The sequence below is a fragment of the Triticum aestivum genome, chromosome 2B, assembly GCF_018294505.1.
Source record: "Triticum aestivum cultivar Chinese Spring chromosome 2B, IWGSC CS RefSeq v2.1, whole genome shotgun sequence".
Classification (NCBI taxonomy): Eukaryota; Viridiplantae; Streptophyta; class Magnoliopsida; order Poales; family Poaceae; genus Triticum; species Triticum aestivum.
This window is the reverse complement of record NC_057798.1, coordinates 373,701,074-373,711,942: the sequence shown is the minus strand read 5'-3', so window position 1 is coordinate 373,711,942 and position 10,869 is coordinate 373,701,074. Positions and strand designations below refer to the sequence as shown.

The 10,869-nt window shown below is 50.2% G+C and overlaps 1 long non-coding RNA gene across 1 annotated transcript; it reads right to left on the bottom strand.

The window, feature by feature from the left end:
- Nucleotides 1–7,208: 7,208 nt before the first annotated feature.
- Nucleotides 7,209–7,826, bottom strand: LOC123041250 (uncharacterized). Its single transcript, XR_006418437.1, has 3 exons — nt 7,662–7,826; nt 7,347–7,471; nt 7,209–7,258 (listed from the first exon to the last, which is right to left on the bottom strand). It is a non-coding gene; the product is annotated as an uncharacterized lncRNA (long non-coding RNA).
- Between the last annotated feature and the right edge of the window lie 3,043 nt (nt 7,827–10,869).

Sequence of the window (10,869 nt, the reverse complement as noted above, 5' to 3'; positions counted from 1 at the left end):
ATGATACCGCTACAATACCGCACCCTGGCCGCCGGGACGCCGGCACACACGCCGGCTCCCCCGCGTGCATGTTCTATTATGTTGGCATAGGTTACACGTGTGTCTACCCCTACTACATATGAGAGGCCTAAGATACAAGTGTCCTATTAGGACACAACTCCTACCCTGTCTACACACAGTCCAAAATCAATTCCAACTGTATCTTGTACAATGATATTCGACACAACTCTAACAACATCCTTGCTAATTTCATTTTCTTAGTATATCTTTTGTTACGATGATCTGCCGATCTAAATACAAATTGAACGTTTTCATTTTTGAAGGAATTTTTATTTTCCAAAAATACTTGTGGTCATTAGCGGATCTAGGGGTGGGGTCATATGGGGGCCATGGCCCCATACACAAATTACAAAATTTATTTTACTAGTGTAATTTTTGTCCATCATACAAATTTTGGTGTAGTGTAGTATATATTTTTTCTAGCAATTGTAATGTTGTTCATTGTTGCCTCCACATTATCAAATCCTAGATCCGCCACTGCTTGTGGTGGAAAGACTGCTATACAAGTGATGGTCGTGTACATGAATTTGACTACGAAGACCCTTGAGGATGGAGTAATACTAGACACACGTTTTATAGGGGATTTATGGGGTGGTTAGGATTTGATTAGTTTGATTAAGTGAGGCAGGCCCACCAGTGAAAATCAGTAGGAGGGGGGTAATTAGAGGAGGGAAGACACTGGTGTCCGTAAAAGTCCGTCGTTCGTTGCCCATGAGTCTAGTATTACTCCTTGAGGACGTCAACTTTCATCAATGTGTTGGCCTCGTTCGAAGGTTGATCACCATTAGCCTTTAAACAAGGTTTAGCAACTATGTCCAGTAACTTGCACCAAGGGGTCTCCGGAAAGCAACGTCCAATGCACCTAGCCTATCACTATGGCAACCAAGACATCTTTCCATTCCACAGTATGTTAAAGACACGGGTATTGCAAGGCTAGTTGCATATCACCAAACCATACATCTTCTTGGAACCTCGTAGTAAAGCCATTTCCTACCACAAACAGCCCATTGTGAAAAAAACTATTCTTGACTTCACTACTAGGAAAAGGCCTACTAATGGTGCACCTAATTTGGCCATTAATGACGCATCAGTGGTGCGCCATTAGTGCCACGCCATTAGTATATTTTACTAATGGCGCACCACTGGTGCGCCATTAGTATTATACTAATGGCACCACAGGTGCGCCATTAGTATGCCTCCCAGGGGGCCATGTATACCCAGGTGCTTTGGCATACTAATGGCGCACAACAGCAAGATGCGCCATTAGTAACTTCGGCATACTAATGGCGCACTGTCTAATGATGCGTCATTTGTATCCTTTGGCATACTAATGGCGCACTGTGGTGTGATGCGCCATTAGTATGAATATGAGGTTTTTTTTATTTTTTTATTTTCTGTTTTTTGCACAGGTTACAAAGTGTATAATTGGACAAATATAGACAGCACACATCAACAGCAGATTCATCGAATACAATAGAAGATTAGTCTCTGAATACAATTCATCATATTAGTCTCCGAATTGAAAAGACCGAACAAAGATAGAACATTATATTACAAGTCTCGAGACCGCGAGTAGCGAGTTTGTCTTCACATTACAAGTCGATATCGATCATCTAAACTACCATCACATAGAGAGCTGCGGTCATCACGATGAGCATCATCATGATGAAACTCGTCTTCATCCGGTTCCTCCAACGCTCCCTCCCCTCTCCCGCGAGATAGCGGGCGTATCTAGATTCGGCCTCGGCCCTAGTGGTGTACCCTTTGTAACTGTTACCGCTGAATCGGTGAACCTGTCTCCGACACTCCTCCCAGTCGTCGTAGACTCCGGGAACCTTACCCTTGTACACGACATACGTCGGCATCGCTATGCACTAGCCAAACGAAACGTTAGTACCAATTCACAGACAATACATAAGCAATATATAAGTATGCAACAGAACGATCGGAAGAGAAAAGCAAGACATTAATAGCATCGATTACATCTAAGTTGAACGACTCTCGAAACCAAAGAGACATACTACAAGTTCATTAAAGTTTAATTACAACATGAGCCAATCGATGTTTCAGAACTAGACACAGCATCACTGCTTTCGACTCGACTCAAGGGACCGGAGCGTGGATGAAGCCGCCGTCTATCGTGGGAGTCATGAAAGAACGGGCGTTGTCAGCCTGCATTTGTAGCATTGTGTCGATGTCACTGTTGGACGGTTGATTTCTGAGGTAGAACTGCCCCGAGGTACGAAGGACATCTTGATGGATGATTTCCGCAAACTCCGACTGGATGCGAAAGAATTCTTGTCGGAGGTCCGCGTCCTGGATTGCCGACACGCTCTTTGCCCAATCTTTGAGTTTACTCGGTAGCAGAAGTTGATGATGGTCCCGTACGATCGCCCGCATGTGATGGATGGCGTAGTAGGCACCCTTCTGACCGCCAGGCGGCTGCTTGACGCAGCAGAACGTCGTATTGTGGGAGAACACGTGCTTGCCGTACTTACGAATAGGCCTGGTGAAGGTGCCTCCAGATTTGGCGTAGCCGGGGAGAACATCATCAAGAACCTTCTTGACATTTGTGTAGTCTACGTTCGACTGACGGTCCGGGTCGAAATACGTGGCCATGGAATATTTGGGGCTTAGGAGGATGAGCGTGCAATGTGTGTCACTGCAGAAAACACGGAATGTTAAAAGAAAAACGATCGAAATCTAAGAATTCATATGTTACGGGCCGGTTGAGGGGAGGACTTACTCGGGAAAGTAAGGCACGAGGAAGTTATCCTTATCTTGGTTTGCTAGAATGACGCCTTCGAGGTAAGAACTCGCGACTTGCCGGTCCCCAGCGCTGCCCAAGATCTTGGCACGCATGTAGAAGGGGTCGACTATCACGATGTCCGGGGTCTTGTCGCGAATGATCCGCATCTCCATACTCAGCGAAAATAGCCGAACGAAGGTGTAGTGCAGCGGATGAAGGTTCATCATAGCGTGGATGTCATCAAACCGCAGGACGATCGTACGCCCGATGGAGTTATCCACAAAGCCCTTGCCCTCTGGCACCTTGGCCGCGAAAACCGGGTATGCCACATCCTTCTCTCTGAGACGCCGCTTCTCCAAAGAAAGAACACTGTCATGCAGACTCCGCATAGCACCGGTTGCAGCATTGAGCATATTTGTCGGTAGCATCGCCCTACCCGCCACATGCACCCTCCTCGAGATATCCTCAGGTGAAGGTGGCCCGTCCTGAGCACGGATCGTACTCGGTGCCGGCTGGCTCGCACCCTTGTTAGTCTTTCTTTTGCGTGCCTTCTTCTTCTCCTGTAATGGGACCGAGTTCTGCTCACAGACCGCCTTCTTGAGTGTGTTTGGGATGATAATATTTCGCACCTCGCCTATCTGAGGCTCGGTGAAGTCGGCAGCTGGAGGCGTCTCCTGAGAGCTGAACGGCAGACGACGCCTGTTGCAACTTGGCTTCTCCGCGGTACCAGCTAGATCGCGCACGTCTTTTGTTGGGTTGGGTTCTTGAGAAGGAGCCCCCATGAAGTCGCCATCGTACCCATGTTCGGCAAAGTACTGATCGACGTTGCCAAATGTATCGTCGTCGTAGTCGTTCTGATCCTGTGCCATATGCATGTTTGGATCCAGTGGCATAGGGATGTCCGGCACCGTTGCGGCGGTCTTGCCATGGGGCCGACTTGGCGCCGGCACGACTGGCGGTGTTGTCTTTGGGGTGGTGTCCCCCGCCCCCAAACGAATCTGGCTCTTCGGCCAAAGCAGGGGCCAGCTCAGGCAGGCACTGAGGGTCATCACGTCATCATCGTCGGCCCCGACGGGTCGAATCGGAGGTAACAACTCGTCGCAGCCTGGCAGCACCCGAACCAGTTGAACCCTAAACAAGTTGGGTGGCATCTGGGTACCGTGGAACAAGGGGTTGCCCGGTTGAACGATTTGGCCCTTGGCGACATCGACCAACTCGTTGTTCACGAAGTGCAGGAGAGTGCACGGAACGTCGGCGGCGCCCTGCGAAAACATGTAGGGCGTCAGGGATGCCCAGTCAAAGGCAAGGAGATGAAGTCCTCGGCCGAGAGAGGCTTAATTAGTTACCGTGATGATGGCGTCGAGCTCGGCTAATGTCGAGGCACCGCCAACGGCGGGCGTGCAGTTGACGGAGGGGCCGCTTGCTGCAGAGGTGCCGGCCGGCGTACACCCGGGTGCATTAAGCTCCCGTGCCGGCGTCGGAGACACCAATGCCGCCTCCGCCGGAGACACCAATGGCCCCGCCATCGCATTCTGCGAGTTGCTGGCCGTGAAGCTAGGAATCAGGGGCGGCCCCTGTTGGCCGCCCGCAATCCACGCACTCAACCCCTGGATCAAGGTAGGCACAATGGCGGTGATCGTCGCTCCGAGTCATTGTTCCACTTGCTCTTGGACAATCTCCGGAATCCGCGCCACCTGTGCCTTGAGTTCTTGAACCTCGCGCGCCTGGCTTTCCGAGCTGGTCTTTTTCTCCTTCCGCACACCAGCGGTATAGTATGACCCCCATTTTGTGGACAAGCCTTTGCCGGCCACACGACCAGCTGACGTCGGCTTACTGAGCTTATCCTTGTTCTTCATTACATTCAACGCCCTATTTAGAGTGGTGTCCCAAGGGTTGCTCGTAGTCGACCCCGCGCTACTGCTTTCAGTCGCCTGCGGAAGGAATGTGAACCATTTAGAAATTTGGCTTCATTAATTAGAATGCAACCATATGGAGCTAATTACGCGGGGGTGTATTCCTTACCAGAACAAGCTCAAGCGCCCTAGTCTTCGGATCCGTGGTAAGCTCCTTTGTTATCGGGTCCTCCTTGTACCGGGCCCTGACAAAGTTCCTAGTCTGCTTGTTACCGCTGTATTTCTCGAAGCGGGGCGATAGGCCTTGCTCGGCACGCTCCGCGTCCTCCTTGTCCCATATAGGCTCCGCCACTCTGTAACCGCCAGGACCGAGTTTGTGTTCCCCTAAGTTCAGCTCCCGCATTTCTTTCCCCCACTGACTTGATTGGGAGTTTGCGGTGCTCGAGCAATTGATCTTGAAGTCGTTGTAGTCATCTTCAGTGATCGAAGGATTTTTCTCCTTGATCTTCTCATAACTCTCACCTTTCTCGATCATTCTCTTCACATTGCTTTTCCAAGTAGACAGGGCCTTGCTCATCTTCGTGAGGGCAGCATTGTTCACTTTATTCCCTTTGAGGCTTGTGTTTTCAAAAGCAGCGGGGAACTTGTATCGTTCGTGCAGCTTCGTGAAGAGGAGGTTGCGCAAATTCCCTCGGTTAGGATGCCTCAGGTTCTCGGTGTTGATCGAGACGGTGCTCCGGAGAATGCACCCGAGCTGAAGCGAGTACCCCTTGACTATTCGTTTGGGCACCGTTGGATTCCCATCGGAGTCCACTTCAGTAACTTCCTCCTTGAGGGTGCGGAGCACGGTCGGGCGCCGGTCCTTCCGTTGCCTCTTCTATTGGCTACCATCTGTGCATGCGCCGCCATCATCAGTGGTGGCATCCTCGACGGCACCATCAGTGGTGGCATCAGTGGGGTCATCCTCGGCGGTACCATCAGTGGTCTCATGATCGGTGGGGAAGGCGGCGTCCTCATACAAGTGAGGTTGTTCCTCCATCTCCTGGGACAGCTCCCAGAATGCCTTGCCGCCCGAACCACCGGCCTGATCGTTGTTGGCCATGTTTCTCTCTAAATAGGAACAAAGTTTGGTCAAAAAGTTGGTTATTGTCAAGGAACAAGATCATGGTCTCATCATTTAGGGTTTGTCGACACCGAGGCATTCTAAAAGCTAAGCTTTTATCATTGAGGGTTTTTCGACGCCGAGGCACCCTAAAAGCCTAAGCTTTCATCATTAGTCACAAGTACCCCATATGTCCTATTTTTAGCAAAGTCATGCTAAAATTCACGGAAAATTTCAGCATGACCTTTGCTGAAAATAGGACATATGGAGTACCCAAATTTGGTGGAACGGAAATTAATCGACATTCCAGCAAACTCAAGGGCCTCTCGGGTGGACAAGGCAAAAAAAGCCTCCATCACAACAAAGCAAATCATTGCATGGGCATACAGATGCTGAAGTAAGAACGCCAGAAGTAGCATTAAACCATTTCCATAGTACTATGGTGATTTGAGATCATCTATTTATGTTCGCAAAGAGTAGTTTATGATCTAAGACTAAAAGGAAATGCACCAGCAGTACTAAATTGTCGGTCAGTCTCCAAAACTGATCCCAGCATTTTAAACAGTCCCTAGCAAGAACACAAATGTGGAAGCAAGTCAATCGCACAACATAAGAAACAAATTGGCAGCGAATGGCTAGAGCTAGTATTATGTTATCATGTTTTCCGAACAGATTATAGGAACCTCAAATATATGACGTTTTGCAAATGGAGATTATAAGGAACACCGACATTCGGCAAGTTCACGGGTTACTACATTGTATATATGAGACTGAAAACATCAATTTCGGAGAGATGAACTAGATAATAAAATTAGAAGATGAACTTGTAATAGTTTCACGAGGTAATAAAATTAGAAGATGAACTTGTAATAGTTTCACCGACACTCGGAATCTATCTTAGATGTTGCAAGTCAAAATTAATAGCACTAACATGGATGATTAATCCTCGGTCACCTCAGGTGAGGCCAGAAGCAGTCATCGGGTTAGAAAAGCATGGGGCATCATCGTTGTTTTGTCCCATGGCCCATGGCCTAAATTTAAAATAATAGCACCATGGTCTAATAATCTTATGGTGCTGAAGATAGTTGTTTCGCAATTCATACCCAACACGCCAGAGTATTCATATCCAACATGCAAAAGTAAGAACGAATGGCCATTTTAGTTACATAGATACAGAGGATCCATTAGCGATTCCAAATAGGCTGCCAAGCAAAATGGCACCCCCACCGTAGAGCACACAAACAAATGAAGGAAGACGCTTATATGCCATTCCAATTTTCAAATAAACTAATTGAAAATCAATAAAGGAATACCATGCCTGCCGACCAGTGGCGCATATCATAATAGAAAGAGGGCATGGTGTTGTACTGGTATACCTTAAATCAATGAAGCAATGAATTGAAGCTAACCCTAAATCAGAGGTTGGGGAATTGGAAAATGGTACCTCAAATTAGGCTGAGCTGAGTGCCTGAGTGAAGACCGGGCGGTTGTGTACTGCAAACCGATGATGATGGGTGTAAACGTCTTTGCTTGAGCTAAATCTGAAGAGGTAAATAACGAGGGAGGAAGCAGAGCAGCATACCCGGTGTGTCGAGGCCACTGCAGAGACCAAGACGAAGGTTGTGGCGGTGAAATCCAAGAGAGTGCCTCGGAGCTCTCAGCCTCAACACCAGTGTTCTCCCTCCAAAACAATCAATCTGGAGAGATCTGCCGGGAGAATCAGAGAGATGATTTAGTACTTATACAAACACGGAGTTGCCGATGTTGCATTTACTAGTGTAGATGTTTGTGTGGATCAATTGGTTGTGTACTGCAAACTGATGCTAGGTGTATATGTCTGTGCTTGAGCTAAATCTTAGGAGGCACTGTAAATAACAAGAGAGGAAAGAGAGCATACCTGGTGTTGCTGACGCCACGGCGGCGACCAAGATGAAGGCTGTGGGGGGTGAAATCCAAGACGGTGAACACAGCCTCAACACCAGCGTTCTATCTCCAAAACGACCAATCTTGAGAGATCTGCCGGCCGAATCAGAGAGATAATTTGCAAGTCACAAACTAGGAAAGATCCACCAGCAAGAAGAGCAGACTAAGAAAGAGTAATTACCAGGAGGAAGGGATGCTGGCTGCGTGAGATTTGGGAAGGCAGCGCGGTGGAGAAAGGATTGGAGATAAAGCCGGGCGGGCCGCAGCCTCGGGCGGTGGCGCGGCTGGCGCCGAGCGCCGGGCAGGCCGAGGGCGCGATGGAGAGACAGGCGGCGGGGCGGCGGCGTCGGGAGAGGAGAGGGCGGCGTCGGGGCGTCGGGGCGGAGATGAGGACGACGGGGCGGCGGCGTCGGGGCGGCGGGGCAGCGGCGTTGGGCGGCGTCGAGGCGGCGGGGCAGCGGCGTTGGGGCGGCGTCGAGGCGGCGGGGCAGCGGCGTCGGGGAAGGGGATCGAGGGTGAGGGCGAGGGAGAGAGAGGGGATAGCTAGGTGGGCCGCCGGGGAGGAACTATGGATGGGGGCGGCACAATACTAATGGCGCACCACACCTCGGTGCGCCATAAGTACATCCACACTAATGGCGCACCTCTCCCTGGTGCGCCATTAGTAATTTTTTTTCTGCTCGATCCAACAGGTTATATTCCACCTGACCTGATCCACATCAAGCTCCCTCTACTAGCTTGACTGGTCAGCAGCCAGTTCTCACATCAGGAGGTCCTGGGTTCGATTCCCAGGCTCCACAAATTTTTCTTTTCATTTAAAATGCTGTTTGATACTTATTTGTGTTTAAATATGTTCAAACTTGTTTAAATCATAATAGTAATATTTTTTTATAAGACAGTAATATTTTTTTTAAAAAATATCATCAAACAGTAATGCCGGTGGAGTAGGGGAGGGTGCGGGGGGTGCGGGGGGTCGGCGGTGGCGGTTGAGTAGGGGAGGGGTGTGCGGGGGGTCGGCGGCGGCGGTTGAGTAGGGGAGGGTGTGCGGGGGTCGGCGGCGGCGGTTGAGTAGGGGAGGGGTGTGCGGGGGGTCGGCGGCGGCGGTTGAGTAGGGGAATCGAGGGTGCGGGGGGTCGGCGGCGGCGGCCGGTGGACCGGGGGTGCTCGGCAACGAGGGGGACCGGATCTGGCGAGGTGGGATGGCGATCGAGATGGAGGGGGATCGAGATCGAGTGTCCATGAAATTTAAAAATATTCATGATAGTTCAAAAAGTGCCCATGAAATACAATCGAGAAATGAAGGCTACGATTTAAATACAATCGCGATCTTAGCTAGCTATCTGTTCACATTCTTCTTGCCCTTCTTTTTCGCAAATGGAGTTCTTTTGTGGAACGGACGTCCTTTAGGTAGGGTGGTCCTGCTTCTTCTTGTGGTGTATGCTGCTACTTCATCATCGTCGTCATGTTCGATCCGCGGGTCGCCGTACATGTCGAAGTCTTGCTCATTGGCTACTCCATCCATTCCGATGATCTTCCTTTTGCCTCTCCTCACGACAACACGACTGGGCTTTGGCGGGTCGGTAATGAAGAAGCATTGGTCCACTTGGGAAGCCAGTACCCATGGCTCATTTTTCGCGGTGACGTTTGCGCCCGCGGTCTTGGATTTGGCTTCGGGTATAACCATGGTGGTGAAATATCGGTCTTCTTTTAGGATGCTCTTGGCCCATCTGACACGGAACATCGGCACCTTCTCTCCAGCGTAGCTCAGCTCCCAGATCTCCTCGATCCTTCCGTAGTATCTGTCCTTGTCCTTACCGGTGTAGGATTCCATCGTTACCCCGGAGTTCTGATAACCATCGCTCTTCATGTCCTTGTCCTCGGTGTAGAATGTGTAGCCGTTGATATCGTACGCCTCATAGGTCATCAGGTTGTGCTCGGCGCCCTGTGACAAGGCGAATATGAGTTGTTCTTCCGCGGAAGAATCCTCATGTAAAGGGTACGACAGAAGCTTCTGCTTGAACCAACGCGTGAAACATGAGTTGCGCTCTTTGAGTATATCTCCGTCCGTCCTTTGTTGGCCTCGGTCATTGTACGTCTTCTCAATAAAGGTTTTGTGCTCTACCACCCAAGGATCGACCACGTCTATGTGTTGTAGCGCGACTAGGTTTGCTCTTTCAAAGTCGGCGAGTCGACCCTCGAAGTCGACATGCATTTTGTGGCGACCCTCACGGTGACCCCATCCAGCGAGCCTGCCAAGGTGCCTGTTGACGGGCAGACCAACGGGGTTCTCGATGCCTAGATAATTCGTGCAGTAGGAGATGCACTCTTCGGTCAGAAAGCCCCTGGCTATACTTCCCTCTGGACGTGACATGTTCCGAACGTATCCTTTGATGACACCATTCATCCTTTCGAATGGCATCATGCTGTGCAGGAACGTCGGCCCGAGTTGGATGATATCCTCCACGATATGGACCAGCAGATGCACCATAACGTCGAAGAATGCGGGCGGGAAGTACATCTCAAGCTCGCATAGTATCACCACGATCTCTTCCTGTAGCCTTCTGAGTTGCCTCACGCCAATCGACTTCCGAGAGATGACGTCGAAAAAGTTGCATAGGCCAAATAGCGTTTCACGGACGTGCGCGTCCATGATCCCACGGATTGCAACTGGAAGTATCTGCGTCATCAGCACGTGACAGTCGTGAGACTTCATCCCGCTGAACTTCTGCTTCGCAGGGTCTAGGTATCTGCTTATCTTCCCCGCGTAACCGTAAGGAAGTTTTACTCCTAGGAGGCAGGTGAAAAACTGCTCGATCTCCTCCTGACTTAGAGTGAAGCACGCGGGAGGGTAGTCATTTCCGGTCTTCTTGGCCTTTTTGCCTTTGCGACGACTTTCTGTGTCCTGCTTCGCCTCATCATCATCATCATCATCATCATCATCATTAGCGTGAAGCTCCTGCCTGATGCCCATTGATTTCAAGTCTGCCCTTGCTTTCGGCCCATCTTTGGTCCTCTGGCATGTTGAGCAGGGTACCAAGCAGACTCTCGCACACGTTCTTCGTGATATGCATGACATCAAGGCTGTGAGGCACACGGTGGATCTTCCAGTACGGCAAGTCCCAGAAAACAGACCTCGTTTTCCATACCTTCAGCAGCGGCTTTGGCGCCTTTCGCTTCTTTCC